General features: G+C 36.4%; 1 long non-coding RNA gene across 1 annotated transcript; it reads left to right on the top strand.

Annotated features, from left to right (window-relative positions):
• Positions 1-4,824: 4,824 nt before the first annotated feature.
• Positions 4,825-5,359, top strand: LOC116172408. The gene is made up of 3 exons (XR_004145653.1): positions 4,825-4,906; positions 4,955-5,074; positions 5,128-5,359. It is a non-coding gene; the product is annotated as an uncharacterized LOC116172408 (long non-coding RNA).
• Positions 5,360-24,215: the final 18,856 nt, after the last annotated feature.

Here is a 24,215-nt window from a genome sequence, read left to right as displayed (position 1 = left end):
ATAGCATGTACACGCTCACAATAGTTATTTATATAACAAGAGCGCGAAGTTCAATTTCGCGCATTGAGACTGAAGGTATTTTGACGAGGCGAAGCCGAGTTAAAATATCAGTCAAATGCGCGAAATAACTTCGCGCTAGCGTTATATACAATATTTTTTCTACAACTGAACCGATTGTTAATTAAATTGCTGTTTAAGTTCAACTTTGTTCCGTGCGCGAAATATTTTTTTTCACTGTTGACGATTTCGCGCACGTTGTCAAGAGCAACCTTACTTATTAATTAACCGATTAAAAATCTAGTACTGCGCGTTTCGAAATCCGTCAGAAAATGACAGGTTTTTTTGACAGTTGTAGAAAATAAATATTATCTGTCGGTAACGTACCGGGTTTGAGATATACGATAATCCCCGACCGAATTTTATCTCGTGTAAGATTTGCTTGGGTGAGCCTGAGGATTTACAACCCTAATGCTACACTCTTGTTGCAACCCCCGTTGCATCCTACGTGTCCTGTTAAGTAGACCACATTAAAGCATTAGACAATTTAGCCCAGTAGATTCCATTTCCTCCTTGGCAGAATTGGCGATATGAATACAACATTCTGGTGGGTGATAAATTAATACTCCAAATAGTACCTGTATTTATTTATTTATTCATGTTAGGGAATTTTCCTATAATATTCGGCTTGATCAGAAGTCTCCCTAAAATCACCCGATATATTTTTCCATTCTCAGTTAATTTTACACTTCCGTAGCTTACAAAACTTGAAAAATAACCATTATGATCCTGCATGAACAAATTAACTAATGATATCAGACTAATTTTGACTTCAAAAATGTTTTCTACGGGACAAATTAGGCAACATGACTTTTGTGGCAATGTAGAGTATCCTTTAAATTCGTTTCACTCACCAAAATTGTATGTTTATATCGACAATTCGCATCTAGTTACAATGGTTAGACTATATTGTGGTTTAAGTACTGTATATTGTAGAAAAACTGCGCCAACATGGTGCATTAAACCGGAAACGAGTATTCTCCGTATGTGTTACATTGCTTAATTGCTTTTCGTTTATAATTACATGAGCGTTTGATCCCTCTGGAATGCTTTAGACTTGAAGATCGACAATACGTAATGAAATGCCACATACACCACAAGGTAGTGTCTAAAATGTAGCGCGCTCTAATACACACTGCCAACGATAGCAAAAGAATTATTCACTTAATTGGCTGATTCCGCTTTATTATCAATAATAGTGACGCGAGAATTCTACGACTCTTGCCAATTTGATGAGCTATGTTCCGTAATGATTTACTAGAATTGTTACGATTAATTTCTCGAGTATTATAATTTGACTTGATGAAATTCTCTATATTTAGAGGTAGAGATTAAACCCAAGTTAGAGATTTAGTCGGAATATTACGTTAACGGATACATTTACAATTTGCCAATTAATCTTAAATTACTGTCAGAGGTGCATAACGATTGTAAAAGATTGAATGACAAAAGGAATAATTTTGTTTCTAATAAGTTATTAACACGTTGACTGCGGTAGCTTAAAACAAGAACTTGCCGTTGATGCGTTACATATCGCCGGGGTATTGTAATGTAACTTTACCATAGTGCTATACATACCGCCGGCGATATGTAGACAACTGGTCAAGTAAGCCCCATCTAGTTTACTTGTGCGTAAATTTTTGAGTTCCGCAGCGTGGGGACCTGTAAGCTAACACTATTATTTATTTAATTCTTGAACCGTACATATCTCCGGCGACTGGTACCGCAAGAAAGTGAAGAAGACTGTATAACCCTAAAATTATGCAATCAACTCGAATAAAAAACATTACAACGAACACTATTTTCTGAAAATTGAGGGATATTTATTTATTCCATGTTAATATTAATATTATTATTTGTGATTAGTATTGAAACATGGAAGATAGTACCCAGGTTGGCCTGGACAAACATTACAATAACTAGACCGAAACTAGATCGTTAAAACTAACGAAATGTTTACGGAATACAAAGATGATGCAACTTGCGCAATTCTGTCATGCAGTATGATGCAATAACCTTAGAAGTAGCTGCAAAACTGTACATATCTCCGGGGGCATGTGCCGCACACAATTAAATTTGTATTAGTCCTGTGCGTTACATGTCCCCGGAGATATGTACCAAAAAATTCAGTGGCCTTGACTATGCAAAGCACTACCATAAAAAAGCTATACGTAAAACTTATATACGTTAAAAATCAAGGAAGATATGGCTTTCGCACACAACGAATGTTTGGTAAAAGTTCGCTTGGTCACCACGGAAAGAAACCCACATATCCCCGAGGATATGTAACGCAGTCAACGTGTTAATGTTATAGTACCTACATAATTATAACAGGATCAATTAACGGTCTAAATTCGTATGGATTTGCGATGTAACCTAATGTACACATTGGGTTATATCGCTTTCTATTGCAGCCTCGGGGCTCTTATACTTTTAGGTGTAAGAAATTAATATTCGCGATGATGGAATGAAACACACGAGCTACTTTTGAGCTAACAAGAAGAAAATTACCCCTCCCGATTTAAGCGGAGTGCAGATTAAAAATGAAATCTCGCTTTTTGGTTAGGCCGTGAAACTATTTTTTATTTTTTAAAAATCCGGTGACGAATTGTGCTATTGCGTGATTATTCAGAGAAGGCATTTATTGAACGCGGTACTATAAATTAAATATTCATTCGAATAAATTGTGTAAGTGAACGATTTCGGTTATACGGTCGAGAGCTACTTTAGATCACGCGCTCATAAATGACCAAGTTTAATTAACCTAGTTAAAGACAATTATTTATCCGATCATACAACTTTAACATAAATTCTCACGTGTTGAACTGAGAGGTACGCAGATGAAAGGAATATGTTATTAGATTATAGTGTAAGAAACAGATCTCACGTGCAATAAGAAAATTTTAAAGCTCGGGCGAATCTTGACTAGATCCAATATTCTAGTCATTTGACAAGCTTATAATTTTGTAACGTGCCCAATACAAATTAGTGTTCCACTAGTGCCTTCTAGAAATACGAAGCTTGATTTTAGATTAGTTAATAATGTATATTATTGAAGGTTTCATTAAAATTCATTCCTCTATCCAGCGTGGACTTGATATTGATTATCCCCTTTCGTCAAATTGAGGTTACATACGCAGCACTCTTTTCAGGGGTTCGATCAAGTTGCGTAATTTATTTACCCCTAAATCGATTTGTTTAATTATCTGAGAATTATTGCCACATTCGCAAATGTTTATAAATATTGCGCGAGATGGGATGTATATTTTATGCGATACGTAATGAAATATGTATTGCTACAGTGAACTCAATCGTTTAGAATTTATTCGGATATTTCTCATTGCCTTATTGCTGTTGCATCATCGTAGTGACGAGGGTTCAAGTCCAGTCGTAGTCATAATTTATGAATAAATTCTAATCGGCACATAGGTTTAAACCTTTCCGTAAATGACGTACCTATGTCAAAATACACGACAGAATGCACAAATCGAGTATTCAAAGTTAGATCGACGGCGTATTATTTATATCTGTATTCCAGAGTCCAGATTTTTCCCCAAAAAAAGCAACTAAGTTTCTAGAAGTTTATTTTTTTGGTAAAACTATTACAGGGGCTAAAATTACCGTTGAATCTGAGAAGGATAAAGACTTCGGACCGGTATCCAGGGACTTTAATTCCTTTTTAAATTCCTCAAATGTGCAAGGTTGGCGGGGTGAGTATCGGGATTCTTATACAGGGTGACAATTTGAAAACTTACCACCCCCCATATCTTAGTAAATAAACGAGATATTTAAAAAAATCAAAATCCGTTTCGGTAATTCGGAGGGGGAACCACAATGACATAGTTGGCGACGCACCCCCTCACACCCCCTGCGCCCCAGCCACCCCAACTTTTAAATCTTAAATAGTGACCCCCCATGTGTGATACGTCGTTGGAAAGCTCTGAAAAAAATGCTTTCCAACCATACCAAATAGCATTACATTTAGGTTAGTAATTATCGTGCAAATCAAAAAATAAACATGGAAAATCGTATTTAACTTGAACTTCCAAAGCCGACTCGACAGCAACTCATTTTTGATCGCCAGTTATAAACTATTCTCAAACTCTTGTCGAACCTTTTCAAATGTTGGTTTTACAATATTTCGACATTCTTGAATTATTCTCTGTCTTAGTTCGTCTATGTTCGCCGGTTGCGTTTTAAATACGACAGATTTCAAATGTATCATATTAAGTTTATTTTTTGATTTGCACGATAATTACTAACCTAAATGTAATGCTATTTGGTATGGTTGGAAAGCATTTTTTCAGAGCTTTCCAACGACGTATCACACATGGGAGGTCACTATTTAAGATTTAAAAGTTGGGGTGGCTGGGGCGCAGGGGGTTGGAGGGGGTGCGTCGCCAACTATGTCATTGTGATTCCCCCTCCGAATTACCGAAACGGATTTTGATTTTTTTAAATATCTCGTTTATTTACTAAGATATGGGGGGTGGTAAATTTTCAAATTGTCACCCTGTATACTAGCAACACGAAGAAAAAGGGAAAAGTAGTGAAAGTAAACCAGTGTAGCGTTCTAAATTTGCAGAAATTGTGGATTATGTCTATGAACAATTTATTCTTTTTTGAATGAGGCGGGAACGGTTGGGTGGTGTGGCCGATGGAGGACACTGTGTCTGATGTGGGAGCACATGCGTGTATACACAACTTGTGATGGGAGGGATTTTTGAGCGGGACCAAGAAAAAGGGCGAGTGGCGGTCGTGGAAAAAGAAACGTTCCCACGGACATAATAATTTACGTTGTGATTCGAGACTTATTTAAGTCAGTGGGGCTGGGTAGCGAGAATAACGCGTGAGTTACTGAATGTAAAATTAATTTATTGACAGTAAATAATTTTAGGATTTTGGTTACCTACCTATACTACGTGCAATTATTCCGGTACAAACCTAATTAGGCAATAACTTAATCTACATTTCAATGGTTGTCTAAAATTCTTTCAAGAGCCGTTTGTCACCTTAAGTAAGCTATTAATTTGGAATATTCGTCATATTAGCGTACGCGTTACCTTTTAGGGCTCTTACCCCTAAGTACTGGAAATTGGAAAAAATATATAGTAGCCGCCCCTGACGTCACGTGGGACGCAAATTTATTACCTGCACAAGTAACTGCGGAATACCAAGCGCTGTTCCTGATGATAAGATTTTAATTCTATGGTGATAAGCCGCCATCCCACCGTCCACCTGTATGTACGTGCTGTCCATGTGGATAATGGTTCACACAATGCTCTGAGGTTTGAGATAACAAAATTTGAAAGGAGATGTCAAGTTTATTTGTTTAAATTAAGCATATTTGTCTATTATTAATTGTCCATCCTAGAATTAATTGATAATGTTGTGCTGTCCTTAAATTGTCAATTGTATTTAGAGTTATCAGTCCAATATTGAAGTCCGTTGAATGATCATTCATCTGAAACACAAGAATTACGTTATCGATATCATCGTCAAGTTATACTTACCTACCGAGTCAATTACCTGTTTAAATAAATTAATAATAGGATCGATTTTTGCATTACGTTATGAGCTTGTCCGATTACCTGTCATTGGGCAAGTTGGTTTAAGACAGGTTGGCGCCCCCTTCAAACAACACTCAGTACAAGATCCACGACTCAGCTCCCAAATCTTTGAGCACTGTTAACCCTCATTATAGCCAACCAACAAAGGGAAAGTCATACCAGATACCAAAAGGGTGACTAAGAGATCCTTGTTCTGGTCTTGACAAGCTAATCAAATAAAGTACTTTAAAGGAATTAAACATAAAAAATAATTCGATTAGCCTTTTCTGAACAACACAAACAAACCAACAGGAGGGGTAGTGAATAGCGCGGCACATAAAATATTGCATAAGCGTCTGACACTGATCAGGCTAATCGTACACTAAAACTGTAACTAATACTCAATAAGAATGAATAATTTACATTAGCAAAAGTAAAATTTTGATCGACCACGTATTATTCTTACAACATTGGGTATTAAAGCATAAAAGTTACTTTCATGAAGCCTACTTTATGATGCACAATTCACAAATAACTAAATTTCTATTCATTGCAATCACAAAATCGGGTTGAATACCGTGAAGGTCAAATCTTCGGTAACGACAGAAAGGGATGTACGTAAAATCGGAGCAATTTTTAAGAACGATGATCTCCAAGTTTGCGCTTATAATTCAGGAACAATTCTACTAGTGTAGATAAACAAAATCTATGTAAGTAAGTCACAGTGTCACGTGATTAATTTCACTGGAATCTGCCGGTAAGATAGAAACTCATCTACAGCGTGTTTGGATTTATAATATGGCGATGGAACTTCCAAATGAACTTTCCTTGCTCAATGTTGATAAAATCCAAAATTATGCGCTTTCCACACAGAAATATCGGTGTAGAAAGTCTGAATCAAGTAGGTAATAATAAAGAAAAGAGTAATCCAGAAGTAAGAAGCCTAAAAAACTGATTATTCAAATTCGAGGGTTTCGTTACATACCGAAAACGGCCTAAAATATATGCGCAACAGCGTCGAAAGCAAAATAGTAACAGAAAAACTTCACTAAACTTAACCACAGCCACAATAAATTTCAAAAGGCAGACAAAAATGTCGAGCAACCAACGTGGCGTCTAGGTTCTTCTACAAGCAATAGTTGAATATCGCATTTTGTACAAAGAAGTGCGTGCACCGAGAAGACTGAAAAAGAAACTCCTGCACGATCTCCATCGGCCAAACAAAGAACTATTGTAATAGGAACCCTATAACACTTGGAACAAATTTACTACAGGAACAACTTATGTCATTAGAATTTCAAATTTACATTAGAGTTAATTAAGAGCACAAAGCGAAGATTACTTAAGCGGAAGTTGGAATTTGAAATTTTCCATTGGTAAGAAAAGATTGTTACAAATCTTCGTCCATACCTCCTTAATAGGCGTATTTCTTGAAATGGTGGAGGTATACCGCTGCCACGACTTCTTTGCGTTTAGGATCGCTCTACAGAAAATTGCTCCATTTTTTGGGAATGTAACTAAGTTTTCGGGATCAGGCTAAAAATTGAGACAAGTGGCTGAAATGGGTAAGTTCATATTGTGGAACAAGGTCGACAAGGTCCACTTATACCCTATATTATTATTATGTACCAACAGAGCTGCGCAGTATTCGATTTTGTAAATACTTTTTAGTATTCAAATCCTTTAAAGTATTCAAATCCTTTGTAATTAAATACTTTTATGGAAGCAGTATTTGTACTTGTGACTCAAATACTTTCACAAATATTTAGTATTCGAATACTTCGCAAGGTATTTGAATACTTTGAGAAGTATTCGCATACTTCGCATAGTATTTGAATACTTAACCTTCCTTTTTTACCAAAAATCGACTACACCAAAATTTCTCGGGAAAACATTTTTTCTTATTAATTTTGGTGCGTAGAATTCAAAACAATTCGTACTTTTCCGATTAGACTTCTCAATAAAAGTTATGGACTAGAAACCAATTTCGAAAGAAAATTCAAAGGGCTGTAACTTTTGAACTAGTTGCCCAATCTTGGAACTGTTTGAAATTATGGATTCTACAGGCCACATTCTATAAGAAAATTTTTTTTTTGGTCAATCTGAGACAATTTTTTTTTCATGGCTCAAAAAAAGGCAGTGTATAAACCTTCCTTTTTTACCAATAATCGACTACACCAAAATTTCTCGGGAAAACACACAATAGAGCCGGTTATTTTTGAGCGTTACACATGAAAAGTACAGAACTTTTATTGTTTTGCTTTTCCACATTGTAAAATTAGAAATGCATAATTTGTTATCTTTTAAGTGTAGCTTAGGTTTTGCTCTTTAAATCGCGTAGCAGAATTAATTAATTGATCAAAATCAAAGTAAAATTTCAAAAACAATTATAAATTAATTCAATTAAATCCGACCAATGCATTTTGAACGCTATCGTCAAAACTATTCCCTGATTAATGTAATGAAGTGTATTGCTGTTCCTCTTTTCATTTATTGTTCACTAGCTGCATGGGTAAGATGACAACCCCACTTATTTAGAACAAAAACTACTTTATGTGGGGTGCTTAAGTAATTAAATAATAATTAGCCAGGACTAAGTACTTTGATGGAGTATTGTTGGAGTAGGACAAGTACCTAATAAATTTACTTGTTATACATTTTGATGTCAAATAATTAGTTAGTAATTGGTGAACCCTTTGATACTTGCACCACAATGGTACCTATGCCGTCCTATTTTGCATAAATTGATTAGCAGATTTTATTAATACAAATTTATTGAAATTATACGATGTTTGTTCCCGTTTGCTATATGTGTAATTACAAAATAGTTGCTGACGTATATGACACCATAGGTAGAAACCTTTTTTTTCAATTTCAAATGTATTCCGGCATTTGTTTTCAATACCTTCGAATTACGAGACCGCATTTGGCAATCATCCATTTGACTAGTTCCTTTCACATATATTTTTGGTCCTTGTAGCTTTTCGTATATCTCTGCTGAAATATAAATCGCTCTTTGTACTTCCGCCGATCTTGTTTTACGTGCAGAAACAGGCATCGGTGATTCCTGTTATATTCCCGGTATCGTATTTCGTAGGAATTTTATATTTGTACGCGATGCATCCAAAAGACATATTAAATTATTCGTCGGCGCAATCCTTAAAGGATTCCAGAGTGCTCTTTGAATATAAACGAAATTGTAAAATCACCGTCTATCAATAACGCGTATACTGTCAAATGTAGAAATTATCCGCTTCGGTAATATGAGAAAGGAACGTATTTTGCGAAATTAAATTTAAGCATTTGGTGTTGAAACGGCAATGTTGGATGTAACAAATTTATATACGGCCAACGGCCTTAAATATGTATCTCTACATTTATTTAAATCAAATTCCCTTCGCCGGAAAGTGTTCCTCAAATGCCTCCGGTACGTCGAGAACGTAAGCAATTAAACTTAAATGCGCTAAATTAGATGTGCACAATAAGTTTTAAGATTGTCAACAACTCTCGTGCAAACGAGAACCTGCAGACTAGGAGAAGTGCATTTTGTGCTTGCAGATAATTTAGAAAATATAATCAGAGAAGCTAACAGTATTTCGTACATGGAATGGTAATTGGCACCTTTCACTCTGTTACACGAAAGGTTCCATTAGTTGTGCTTGAATGAACGTTAACGAGTCACAACTTTTTCTAATCTTGCTAAGGGATAGTTTTAATTAGTAAGCGTTGGACCATCCGAATGTGTAAGTAATATCCTTATTAAGCAGCACCAGGGTATTATTGAAAATTACCTATTTTTAGCAGTAATTTTCAATCACTTATTAAGTGAAAAGTTACCAACTTCTGGATAAGTTCGCTCGTTTACATGATTCATTTTCATGAGAAGCTTGGCAACTGTTTGTAAACGTTGGATTTCCAATACGGGGGTTGGGTAGGAGTTTGCATGAAGTGTCCAGAGAATCAAATTTGCGGGAAGTATTACTATTATGCTGGGGGAGAAAATTTAGAGTGAAATTCACGGCGACAAGTTATCACAAAACTTGTTTCTGAATTCATTAACACACCACCCAAAATGGAACCACGCATAGTTTTGAACTTAATTGTAAATGTTTAGTCATTTTTATCAATTTTCCGTGGCACGCTAACCCTACCATTCATAAAAGTCCGTGAAATTGACAGTGCCCATTTAAGAGAATACAACATTTTTGTGCTATTTGCTATTGCTGCCAATTAAAATTTTTGTTCTACTTAATTGATAGAGATATGTTAAAAAAATACTTAGATACAGCCCTTAGAAATACACAAGAAAAATTTTTAAATAAATACAAGGTAAATTCTTTTCAATTAAGATTAATTAATTGAATTAGAGATATATTTGCCAGTAGCCTTATAATCATAATATAAAGACATTGCAATGTTACGTTTCAATTTATTGGGATTAATTAAAACGGCTTACGCGTCCGGATGTCAATTATTGTTAATTGAATTAAGTTGCCAAAACATGCGTTCTTTTAACTAATTTTGAACTATACTACAGTTGACAGACGTCAAAAAAAACCTCGACCTTGGAATTTTTTAATGATTCTTTTAGACTCATAATTATAATTTTCCATTTAAAAAATGAGTTTCGGTCTAATAACTGTTGCCTGGCCTGCACCCGTATTCGCATTCATAACATTTTTCTGTACCTCTTTTTGACTAAGAAGATATAGGATGGTTCCGATATTGCCATTTGCTAACAATTACTGAGATACCCGTTAGAAAAGTGTGGTAAATGGGACACCCTGTACATGTACTTCTTTCAAACTAAACTCCCCCTTCCTATATCTTGCACAAGAGTACATACAACTGGTTACCGCACGTGTTTCACTATCGTGCTGGTTAAGGTCCGTACTATAACTCTTAAATGTCCCGTCCCAACATATTAAGATACCTACTCCTAATTTCGAGTACGCCTAAAAAAACATTTCAAAAAATTCGGATTTGTGATAAATTGCAAGTTACCTGAAATTTTATATGTACGCGAATTAACGAATTACAGTAAATTCCGGACGAAGAAAAACTTTTATCAACCTGATTCGTAGAAAAAGGAAAATATACGCAAAGGAACATTTCCAAGTCCGAGAACCGCCTCAAATAAACTAAAGTACTCAGTGTGATCTACAACGAAGTTTTTTTAGGATTGCTAACAGTAATGGCTTGTTAAAAGCTCCCTAAAGTTGAATGACGTCATTGGATAACGCACTGTGCGATAAATAAACATTTTGTATGCAAAGGCATGCAGCAGGGAATTTAAAGACAATTAATCGGTGCATGCAAATTAATATCAATTACTTTAATATCCCTAAAGGAATCGACCCATGAGAATTACTTGTATAAATCAGATTTTGTATTGCATTTATTGCTAGGAAGCGGATCAAAAAAATGGATTTGGTTTATTTTGCTTCATTGAATGGGAATTTTGTCCTTTGGTTGGATTTCGTTTAGGGTTCAGATGTATGTGTATGTTACACGGGAGAATGTACCAGGATTTTAGTGTGTGTAAAAGGACGGATTTTAGATAAAGATCAAATATAATGATCACGCGATTTTTTTTATTTCCTTTTAATAAATCAAACTAATATTTTACATCCAATAACGTGTGCAGAAAAATGGAAATTGATCGCCTTTGTTTTTACTAATATATTCAATCAATTAAGTTCACATGCGTATTTATTACAGTTGAATCAAATCAGGACATTACATTTTGAATTTAAAACTTCCGCAAGATACGGGCTTTGAAAACATTTTTATCACTGAGCTAGCCGTGGGTAAATTAAAAATTTTTTTTGCAGTGCCGTAGAAGGACAATTTTATTTTATGCAAGTGAGGTCTTCGACTCTTGTAACTATAACTAAGCCCGTTACAGAATTCATAACCTCGATTCAATACATTCGACATCTCCTCTTCGCTTTCGAGAGTTCTGTAGCCACTGCGTTTGATGTGCACTTTTAATACTGTAATAATTAATCACAAAATGTTTATAACAAGAAAAAAAATTAAATCGAATAATAAATAAGTATGCTTCCTTTCGTGTGAACAACAATGAAGTTATAAATACTGCCCCTACACTTTTCCTCTTTTATTTAACGCACAACCACGTTATGCATTCTCCTTTCTTAAGTTTCACTATATACGTAAAGCTGTTATAAATCGCACAGGCTTTTTCTTTGTGGTTGTAATGATTTAAATTTCACTCATTTTAAGCAAAAATGTTCTCCAAAAAAAACAATGAAGTATTAGCAAACTAAAAGAAACATTTCATCTAATGATAATATAGACACATAAAAGTTAATTACTTCATTTCATGTTTTAGTTGTTATTTTTGTTATACCTGTAAGATAATTAAAACTATATTTCAATATTACTTTTGTTCGGAATATAGAAATACGTTATGCTATGTAATATAAAATGTGTACAATGCGATTTGATACTTTTTCATGGTAAAATTGGAATGTGAATGGTACGACGCGAAGCGGAGTACCTTTAAACGCAGCATTCAATGTATGGGTCATACATTGGATGCTGCACATCTTAAATTTATCATTTCACATACCCACGTTTGCTGGGAAATACTTGTGGTCCTCTATTTTGTCAAAATAGTCATACTCTTGTGTAACCGGGTGGTTATTACTTTATCTAATTCTGGGAATTAAGTCTTTATCTGAGACACAAGAGAGAAAGACCAACCTTAATTACTTACCTATGTGCAAATTACCCATAATTAATTCTGAAGAACAAAAATGCTTTTAATTAATTATGTCGTTTATTTGAGGGTTTAAATATGGGCTAACCAACAATCAATTTCGAATAATTTCAATGTCACTTTCCTTTGAGCTACTACTGGTTCACTTTTATAAAAAACAGCGGTTTAAAAAGTTCTAGGAGCATTACAGACAGCATTTGTCCAAATAGGCGTTTATTTACTAATTTGGACCTACTGAACACGAATATCGATGTTGATGCCTCAAAATCTGAACCGGAAGCTCAGAATCCAACATGGCGGCCATTTTCCGGATATCAACATTTACACTCTTGCGCACGATTTTTTCGATCTAAAAACCGATTATAACGTTATTTCTGCCGTACGTACGACACGATAAAAATAGTGAACAAATGTTTAAACATTAATTTCATAGTTTTTCTGACGTTAAAGTGCGTAAGAGTGGACCTCTTTTTTTATTATGTTTTTCATAGTGCTATACCACCCAACACAGTCCTTACATTGGACGTCCAACTTTGATCCATTTTAGGTTACGACGTCCATGTAGCAAACGTGTACGTACATCGGAAGTCAAATGATTCCCTTTTATGGAATATTCAACATAATTAATTAATTAATAATATTTAACGGGAAAAATCTTCTTTTAAATGATGTTTTATTATTTCATTTGAGGTTTATTTTTGCGAACTATTTTATTGTTTATTTTTTTATTTTCTGATGCTAATGACCGGAATCACATGGGTTAGATGGAAGAGAAGAAATGGTATATGTGTCATTCAATTGCTGAATCTCGCCCTTTGTACAGTTTCTATGTAATTAACCTAGATACTTATTAAATACATTTATTATTTTTATTATTATTGAACGCATGTCGGGAATATACTTATATGTGTCAGGATTACTAGAAACAATCGTTTTGCAAGTCTTCCTCCGTTTGGCGAGGGGAACTGAGAATTTCGTAATTTTTAATTTTACGCATCCTGCCACTGAAATAGTATATTAAAGTACAAGTGTCATTTGACGAAGATTGTCGCACGAGGTAGTTTGCCGCATAAGCCGCGTAGCGGCGAATGCGGCAAAAGCCGAGTGCGACAAGTAGACAAATGACACGCGTGCTTTATACTATTTTTTCTATTTCGACTTTATTTTAAATAATAAATTATACAAATTATAAATATTGCCTTTAGGCGTTGTTAGGTAATTTTAAACTATCATTCAGTGTATGTTGGTAATGGACACAGTTCATTTATTTTCACGTTGGCTAACCTGATTCCTGTATTTTCAAACCTCAAACTTTTAATTATTTGGTCATAATTCCATTTTGCGGCAGTTATGATGAATACGGATGACAAACACGTCTCTTGTACCCCACCAGAGATCCAAGAGATTGCCAAATGGTGCGACGTTAAATTTACTGCCTGTAAAATCGAAAGTAAAGTACGAGGAGTACAAAATTTTTGAAAACTGGCTGACCGAGAAGGGAGTTCAAAAAGTAAGCAGAATGTACTGCTGGCATATTTTACTACGCCAAGTAAAAATAAAAAAAGTTCTACCCTTTGGAGTATATCTCGGAGTATATATTCAAAATTAATCGGAATTAATACAATCGGTCAACTTCCTCGTATGTTATTTACACTTTACAGGTTAAGTTTAGTTTTGATTTGACGGATACCGTTGACGGCAAAAAAGCGAGGGGTACCAATCCAACAAAATAAAAAAAATAATACGTTTCTATTTCTTTCAGCATCATTTCTGTCTAGAAACGCACGCAAACTGGGCCAATCAAGTACGGTTTCGGTATTGTTTCCACATCGAAATAGAAAAAAACTATTACATTATTGTTTAAACAACTATTATTACATTATAATTCGATTTTAGATCAAAAAATCGGTCGCATGAGTGCAAAGATCAACATTTTCGGAAATTGTCCGCCATCTTGAAGTCTATACTTCCTGTTCCGCTTTCGAGATACCAATATTGATATTAGTGTTCAGCAGGTGCCAATGAGTAACAAAAGCAACAATTTTTGCACATATTGAAGGCACAACTGTCCCACTCTGGACGCAAGTGTCCCCCAACCCAACCAATGACTAATTAAAAATATTTTGAAGTGATGTGTCCTATGCCCTCTTTAAAGCTTTAATATCGATTCTAATGCTATTGACTTGTGACATGAGTCGGAAATAATTGTGCAAAATCCTACACCTCCCGAAATGGATGAGCAGTTAAACCGATATAATATATTACTACTCCTTTTGTGAAATAAATTTTATTTTTCTTACGAAATTATAATACGCGAAATTTATTATTCAAATAGAATTTCTCCGTCTCTTACACATTCAATGATAATTTAAGGTTTAAAACTTCCAATTTTTATGTTTGAGCAGAAATTGTTCAATAACTCGTAAACTGTCAAAAGCAAACCTATAAAACTTCTTATGGATTAACGCGTTTCTTAAGGACTTATCCAAGTATATGCTTATGATATATAAGGTGTTGCGCTTCAAAAATATTTCCTGTGTTTCCGGGCAAACAACGTTCAGTTTACTTACAGGATTAACATGTTGTCGTAGACGTCCGCGAATTATCAAAATAATTAATTGTTTCCAAATGAATTTAAACCAGTTTCGTGATTTTTTGTTGTTTGGCCAAGTTTCGTAGTCTAATCCGTATAACTCAAGGAGCTTTTTCTCAAGCGAGAGAAGTGTCTCAACTTTTCCTACAGAGTTCATTACCCGCTTTTATTAAAACGGTTACTGATTGGTGTCAGATTAAGTCGATAAATAAAGCTTTACTTTAATTACGTTTCGGAACTTGACGTAGAAGGAGGTCATGATAGTGTCGGTGAATTGAATGAATGGCATTCCGATTTTCGCTATATAATGCATTTCGTTTGCAAAGCATGTGGGTTTGCCGCAAACAAGATTTTCGTTGTTTCCGTTTCATTTCACCCCATTGTTTGGATTCTGAGAGACATTAATTTAATTGGCATTGGGTCCATTCCGAAACTTTGGGGTTCAGGACTTGTTCACACTTTGTATGATGATACTCTGTGTTAATATATCACAGAATGACGTGTATAAGGTATCAACGGAATTTCCTACCGAAGCAAACGAATTTTCACAAAATACATCTATTGAGTAGAAAGGGCACATATATCAAGGTGGACCTAGCCTTGAGGATTCGCGCCTTAAACAACTGTATTTTTGCATGTCACCAGTCTTCTACAGCGATCAATTCTAGACATTTTGGTATATTATTATTACAAAATCAAATTTAAGAGAAAAACTCAAATTAAGGAAAATAGTTGTGTTAATTAATTGTATAATTTTACTGCTGCAAACTTGTGGGATACTATAAAAGGCTTTTTTTAAAACATGTTGTTTTAAAAATATATTTAATGTTCCAGTCAACATTTTTACCCCGTTAGTTATAGATCCCTCATACCTACTTGTAGTGTAATTTTATTAGTTTTATTTGTACTGTACGTTTCTAGAAGCTCCTAAACGCGTTAAAATTACTTAACGGTTACGAAAGCATCTTGTAAGAGTTCGTAAATGACCCATGACTTGAAAACCTACCAGTTTTGAAAACTCCTAAAGCAAAGACTTAAAAAGCCCAAGTAATATTAGCTCTCAGTTCATAAATATTAATAACGAGTTTAAAACCCTAAGATAAACCAGAAATATCTTGACCACTCTGAAAGTGGAGCATCAACATCAGATTATCGGCAACGCTTACAGTCTCACAAGACTCATTAAATCTTCTAAAGGCTCTTGAACACTAAAACCCTCGCGAAATATTTAAAAGGCTCTCTTCTTTATCTAAGCAGCCCTTAAAATCACTTAAACACTCTCTTAAGCATCCTTAAAATTAATGAAGGGTCTTTTTCTGTATTCTGGACTACGATAGGGGGGTGGGTTAGGTCCACAGGTACTTACGCTTCACATTCGCGCCTTTTGTATTACAATTCCACACGTGAGATGAACCTAAGGATGCTGGAAGGGTCTCTAATCATAGCCATGTCCGGGCAGAATACCCCACCATATGAATCGTCTCAGTTGGACTCTTGTGGTATATGTAAATTCCGCTACAAGATGGTGATTCTACGAAACCCATGCAGTACATGTATGCTTGTTTAGTTTACAGTCTCCAGAAAGTATTCCCACCCTCAGGTTCTTCCTTGATAGCCCTCTGTGCAAAAACGCGCCAGGCTAGGAGATGGTGGCCTGAAGGTCTCTCTCGCTTGGCGACAATCGAAGTTCTACTTAGCCATGTGTTGGGTTTGGGTGTCCTGAGTTATTAAGGTATTTGCAATTGTATCTGTGAGTGAAGAGCCGGCTCTGGGTCATAAAAAATCTGTTTTGAGGGCAGTCGGGCTAACTCATCGGTTTTCTCAATGCCTTTTGTTCCAGCATGCCCTTTAACCCATACGAGTTCAAGGGTATTGCTGTTTGCTATTTGCTCTAGGAATCGTGACCTTCGGAAATCAACCTAGAGTTAATTTTACAGTACATACATACGAACTTTTCTTGCGCTAAGCGTTAGTCCTACCAATTTTGCATGGAATATAGTAGGGAGTTTGCCTATAGTGATTGAGTAATGTAAAAATTCAGTTCTTTGGAGTAAATACCAGTTGCTTCCATTGTTTTAGATCCATCCGTGAGGATGAATATATATCAGGTCGGGATGCACTTCCGCATCATAAAAGATGTGCTAGTTTTTCCTGATATGAGGGGTGAGTGAGTCCGATTGTCCTTCTAGGATAGGCAATCGCTTAATCGCCTCGCCCAGAATACAAGAGTGGCCCACCTCAGAAAGCCTTATTTCCTTTTTGCGCTTTGAGCTGTGTTGGTTAGGGTGCAGCGGAAATCGTGTTAGCGCGTCTATCGCACAGTCTTTCAAGTGTCTTAAGAAGAAGAAATTTCAAACTGATTGGGCGGTATGCTTTAGGTGTGGAGTAATCACCTTTGTCAGGTTTGGGGATAAAAACGATGTTTATCTCCCTCCGTTGTAATATGAATCCTTTAGGAGTTTATTTAGGCGGCATGTAGACGAGGTGGATTCTATAGACATGCAAAAGCCTAGGCAAAAGCCCAACTGAGTTTTCTGCTTTCGGGAGTCCCGCACCATCAAGGATAGTTATAGGCTGTTTCAATAGTTCTCAGGCAACATGCCTGTTCAAATGACACCACATTACAGTTGCGTCGTCCAAGAGGGGGCTCTCTAAGTTTTTATCCAAGGAAGGGGAATCTCAGTTACCTTGGCGGCTCCCTTGCTGTTAATTTCAAATGAAATTATTCTATGATCTGACATAGTCGCTTGTGGAGTGACTTGCCAGTACGTTATGTGGTCAGAGATTCTCCATGATGCCACGCTAAGATCAATCACGTTCTGGCTTCGGATTCCCTGCCTCGATTGAGTATCTTTACACTAGTACTTGTTAGATACTCAAGTCATATACCCTCTAGGGTTGACTTTAGTGCTTCCCCTTGTAGTATGGTGACCATTTGAGTCACATCCTATAATGAAGTGTTTGTTGTTTCTCTCACAGTATTCTATCAGTTCTACCATCTCATTATTACGAGATAGATTAACAGAATCTCCTGAAGCAATAACTAATTCAGCTCTATCCTGTATGCCACAAGTTACCTGTATAGTTGTGATATCACGGCCACACAGGTCTTGCAACAGGAGAGCTTTAAAGTGGTTAGGAACATAAATACAGGTCCTAGGTTTTTCTTGCCGTGCGCCAAACGAAACGGTTCCTTTTGGACCCCCAAGACCAAAAACCGTTGGTCTAACTACCCAGGGTTCTCGAATGACGGCAATGGAAAACTGAACCTTCCCCCCTCTTCCCCAATGCCGAAAACTGTCAGCCTCCCTTGAGGTTGATCTGTTACGGCTATGTGGAAGATGCGCTAGTTGCCTACCCTTGCCCAGGAATTCTGCGCCTCCCATGAAAGGTGTTTTAGTGCTTTTCAAAACTTATAGATTAAATGTCTATTAATGGTTCTTCTTTGTAAACTCTTAAAAACACTCAAAGGCTTATCTTGGAGCTTAAAAGTTCTTAAATTTAGACGACGATTATTTTCACACACCCTTTAGGCTTGCAAGAACTCTCAAAAGCTCGCAAAACCCGTTAAAGACACGGTTTTTATAGGGGGGAAGGAATCACAAAGAGTCTAAAAGCTTCTGCTATTGAGAAAATGGTTACGACCTTTAAAACTTTCAAAAAGTTTTCAAGAACCCATCATCAAGACAAATCTCTTCAACACTCTTAAATCGTATTAATCGATCTTAGGGTCTTTTAAATATTTTAGAAATTCCAAGGGCTCTCAAAGACATTTTCAAACCTTTGGTGGCCTCTGAAGGTTTTTAAGGACTCTGAAAGACCTTTGTAGACCCTTAAAAGCTAAAGCTCTTAAAAACTGTTGGCAACTCTAAAATGCTCTCAAACACCCTTAAATGCACTCGAGCATTTTAGAGTGTAAAGGTTTTTAAAGGGTCTTTAACGTTTGGCAATTAAATACTAGTCAATATTAGTAGATCTAACTTTGGCAACAAGGGTCCTGGGTTCGAAACCCAGATAAGGCATGGCTGTTTGCGATTGTGGGTTAAGTGGGGAGAGTAGCTAATTAGCTAAAACTCCACCCACTATAAAATTAAGGCAATAAAATAAAGAAACGGCGAATGAATTACACACGACAGAAGTGAAACTTCCCTATTTTGAAATTTACACGAATCTGAGTAACTGCCGCGGTCGTGCTCCGACTTTGTCGTGTAAAATCAATCCTCTATCCCGATTCTGATGCCCATTAATAATCTTTGCGATGTAACTTGGGAAGTCGCTCTTTGTTTTGAAAATGGGTGTCGTTTCTACGCACCAAAATTTTCATATATAATACCATGAATAGTCGAAGTACTGTCAATTATTTTTGAGGAGTTCTCACGAATGCTAGTTACCCTGATTAAAAAGCGTAACTAGCATGAGTGGAGCAGCACCTCAAAAATATTCTACAAATACTTCGACTCCGAATGGTATTCGAAGGACTATTCAATGAATCAAATGGCGCATTATTAATGAAATCGGCCATTTTTAACTTTTACATTTTTTGATTCTGGAGCCGGAACTCAAAATCCCACGCAAGTTTGAATGTGTAATATTACCTTTCTCGATCTTGCGGTGAAATCATACTGCGTATTTTCCACATCGGCAGTTTTGGTCATCAGATAGACGTATTTAAGATTATCATAAATTAAACACCCTTACAATGTACTACTTTATATAATAATAAATTATGAAAGCAATATTGAATGTTGTGGGCACTATAGAGGGCCTAAATAATTTAGGGTGAGCCTACCTAGGCCGTGTTTGAGGTTAGAGGATTTTTAATTCGAAATTATCTGTAGCAACTTATTCGGCGTAATGGAAACCGTTTCTTCCGTAGTCCGTTTATGACGTATGTGTTTCATGTTATAAAAATGAATTAAGGATATATCTTGCTAGGGTGGACTGTGGCCCATATAACTGTTTGTAGGTATTACACTTCTAATTGTGGAATAACTAACTAGCTACCTTCAAAGCACGTGGTAATAATATCTGTGCTAGTTAATGAACTAATTTTTATCACACCATGAACATCAACATGACACATCATTCTAAATTTAACCCCTCAGGGGTATTTCGACACTGTGTACAGTTGGCTAATTGCCAAAGTAGGATGCACAGTGAGAGTCTAATCTTCCTCTAATTAGTTTTGGTATAAAAGTGTAGAATGGATCTTCGCAAAACTTGCGAGACCTTACCGATTATAGTAGATTAAATAAATTTTTATGTGCGAGATGCAGCTTGTAGTAGGATTGAAGAAGCTTTTACTCTACGGGGTCACACCTAAGTTAATTTGGCTCCGAGACCGCAAATCTACTAAATGTTGGGAGTGTACCTGATATATTTAACAACTGACGTCTGATACGATATACAGTAATCCCATTTCGAATGGAATAACATTAATACGAAAAGCCGTTGTAAGCTCTGCTTTGTTATGAAAATGCGTTGTATGATGCTTTTGTATGTCCTTTTTTTTTGCATTTTCTAAATAGAAGTTTCGTGCTTGTAATAAAATTACTCCCTTATTGCAATGTTTCAAGTCATCTTACGTACGGTAACGGAAATTGGTTCTGCTGCACTTTTTCTCTTGAAAGTTTATCAAACTAATCCCAGTTTATGGCAAGGTTACTAGGAATTAATTTACAAGCAGCTTAGCAGACGACGGATAAAATAAGTTACGATTAAGTACGCCGTAATAATTTCCATTAGGAAAGGTGCGGAATTCTCTTGTAAAATCGACAAAAAGTTAAATTCTTCCCCGTATTACCAACCCCGTCCTTTTATTGGAAGAGCGTTTCAATTCTGATTTAAACAAATTACTCCTTATTTTATGGGAAATACAGGCTCGGATCATTTGAGGTGCCAATCGATATACCCCTAAAAGCTTTCCTTTAAATTTCGGAACGACTTCTAAGTTATTGTTATTCTTTGGATTAAGATTGTGTGGGGAACTTGCAGCTGCTGTTGTAATTAAGAATTTTTAGTTTAGGGGCGTTTAGCAGAAATTTCGCAGTACCTACTTTATTTGTTCGCGTTGATTAATGCCTTACCCGTTCATTGAATCTGAAGATGTTTAGATCTCCAAAACTTGATAATTTTTTAGCATTGTCTGCGCTTTAATGCGTGTACTAAACAAGTCCTGAAGTAGTTCACGAATTCATTCCTATGGAGGGCTCATTCATAGTTTACAAAATGTCTATTGTATTGTATGAAATGTAACCGCACAATGTATATATTTATGTAGGCACGAAAATGATTGTCATTATGCTAATGACTTTGTACGGTGATTGCATGTTGTTTGATCCACTATACCTACGGGCTTCTCGATTACATATTTCTGGTAAATTTAATCACGAAGTAAATCCTTGGTAACGGGATTAATTTTTTTAATTATAACAAAACTGGAACCTGGCTATATGTGTTAGTACTCTCTCTATTTCAATCTTTTTAATGAACAGGACCAATTTAATCGGCTTACGCTCCCATTTCGATATTCCCTCAACGTCCGACAATAATTACAGTGTGCTTTCATGGCCATTACGAATTAATTCTGTCTCGGAACGGTGTTGTAGATAAGATTACGTGTAGAAACTATACGAAGACGTAGGGCTATTTCGCGACCACTGTACGTTGTACAAATGACCACTCCATGTAACATTAATAAAAGATAAAAAGTCCAAATAGGTATGGTACCACCTCGAACGTCCAACCCTCTACCTACACCGCTCCCACGTTGAAATTCTATATTCGGTTGCTTAATTACTCTTGTGATCATTATACATAGCTGCCGTTATGTTCTGTAAATAATTAATGCTAGATCTTAGGTTAATTTATTTTAGAGAAAGCTTCAGTCTGCACTCTGGTTTTATGGATCACATTAAGCAATGCTACCCCAGGAACCAGACCAGTCGTCCCTCAGTGACTAAAATGATCACCAACAATTTTCAAACATTAACTCAATGATTTTGCCGGAAAAACTGAAAATATGTTACCGGAAAACTTCGAATTTTGCGAAATGACAAATGAAGCAGGCAAAGTGAGCTCGAGTTTGCACTTTGCCTGCTCCTGGTTGGTATCAGTGAATTTGGTTCTTTGAATAAAAATTTGTACAAAATTGATGTGGTTGGTTTATTCGTTTCGTTGTTGCTGAATCAGTGGAACTACTGATCCAGCCCCCGAACTTCCCTTTCTATATCTAACGTACGTGGACACTTTTCCTCCTATCTGTCTCTCTCTTCAGAATTTCTGTCATTGTGGTCACAGCTTACTTACTATCCAGCTGCACAACTCTCTTGGCGGGAGCGGTTTGCGCCGATCTACGCGCGCAGCGCTTATGCCCCGCCTCTTGGGGTAAAAGACTGCATTGCCTGTTTGGCGTGCAATCAAGCCCAGTGTTGCCACGTTGGCCATTGTCCCGAATTCAATTCAATTAGGCAATAAAATGTATTAAACTCCTAACCCTAGTTTCATTGCAATATTACGTAATATTGTACAGCAAATTCTAAACGTTCACATTACAATACAGCTCAAAAATCCCCTACTACGGTACTGTGAAACGACCGCGCGATGAAAATTCGTTTAATCCGGCTCCGACTTTTACCCCAAGCGCGAGAAAGAGGGCACCATTCCATCTCGCTTGGTTGTAGACCGCCAGATCAAAGGCGCCGCTCGAGAGTTGCGGAGCTGGATAGTAAGTAAGCTGTGTTGTGGTTCCATCTTCTAGGTGGACTCTCTTTTAGATCTCCCCTGTACTGTACAGCATTTACTTGTCTATGGTTTCTTCTGTCTTGGTTTTCATGGTTTCTGTTATTTTGTTTTCACAATTTCTCTGCTCTTGATCTCTTCTTTCATAATTGTCTCTATTATCTCTTCTATCTTGATTTTTTCGGTTTCGATCATCTTGCCTATAATTGGTTCGATTTTGGTATTTGTCTATTGTGTTGTCTTGCTGATAAGTGTTTCTTCTGGAATTTGGATTGGCTTCTTGTATTCTCTCAAGCGTGTTGACCAGATTCTGTACTGTTTTCTCTCCGGACCCAATCAAAATATTCTCCACCTCTTGAGGGGAAGTGTTTGATTAAGGAATTAACTGATTGCCCTTCTCTGAGTGGAGGCTGACAATGGACCGTCTCTCCTACCCAGTACCATACGTGGTCCACACAACTTCCTCTGCCAGAATCATAGGACTTTGGTGTTGCTAATTTCAGCTTTATTTTATCCGAGCTGCTTTAAATTCCTTAACGTTATTCCATTCTTTGCTCCTCAATTGGGACCAAGATTTGGAACTACGCTGTGGGCTTTGTCTTGCTCAGTAACATCAAGGAATCTGGTAACATCGAAATCCTTCAAGTATTTTTGTACCGCCTTCATAAAATTGATGCGATGAGCAGGGGCGGACTGGGTAACTGCGGGCGAGGTGGAATTGCATAGGTTACGGGACATAGGGGGGGGGGGGGGTTAGCTCTGAGGTGCACCACAAAAACATTTTAAAGTACTCTTTTCTCGAAAATAAATTACCATACAGTTTTTTTTAAATTGCAGCTGATAATTAAAAATAACAAAATATACAATCCACACGAGGTGCGTCGCCTATCATTGTTTTTCAGCACTTTCATGCAATGACAAAAAATGATAAATTCATTGTAAAACACTTCAATTAAAACAGAATTTTTTAACAACCTAACATCAACCCCAATTAGAGAAACGTGTTAATAATTTATTAATAGTGCAAGAAACTAAATACAGCACATACTTATAAATTTCCAACGTGACATTATGATCTACAGCCCAAGTGGCAACTGCCACCCGCCCCCCCGGGCCAGTGCGCACCTGGTTATACACTGCCTTTTTTTGAGCCCCGAAAAAAACATTGTCTCAGATCGCCCCGGAAAAAAAATTTTCTTATAGAATGTGGCCTGTAGAATCCATAATTTCAAACAGTTCCAAGATTGGGCTACTAGTTCAAAAGTTACAGCCCTTTGAGTTTTTTTTCGAAATTGGTTTCTAGTCTATAACTTTTGATTGAGAAGTCTGATCGAAAAAGTACGAATTGATTTGGATTCTACGCACCCAAATTAATAAGAAGAAGTGTTTTCCCGAGAAATTTGGGTGTAGTCGATTTTTGGTAAAAAAGGAAGGTTATACACTGCCTTTTTTTGAGCCCCGAAACAAAAATTGTCTCAGATCGACCCGAAAAAAAAATTTTCTTATAGAATGTGGCCTGTAGAATCCATAA

The sequence above is a fragment of the Photinus pyralis genome, unplaced genomic scaffold, assembly GCF_008802855.1.
Source record: "Photinus pyralis isolate 1611_PpyrPB1 unplaced genomic scaffold, Ppyr1.3 Ppyr1.4_LG5, whole genome shotgun sequence".
NCBI lineage: Eukaryota > Metazoa > Arthropoda > Insecta > Coleoptera > Lampyridae > Photinus > Photinus pyralis.
Note: the sequence above shows the minus strand (reverse complement) of the source record. Positions and strands in the feature narration are given on the sequence as shown.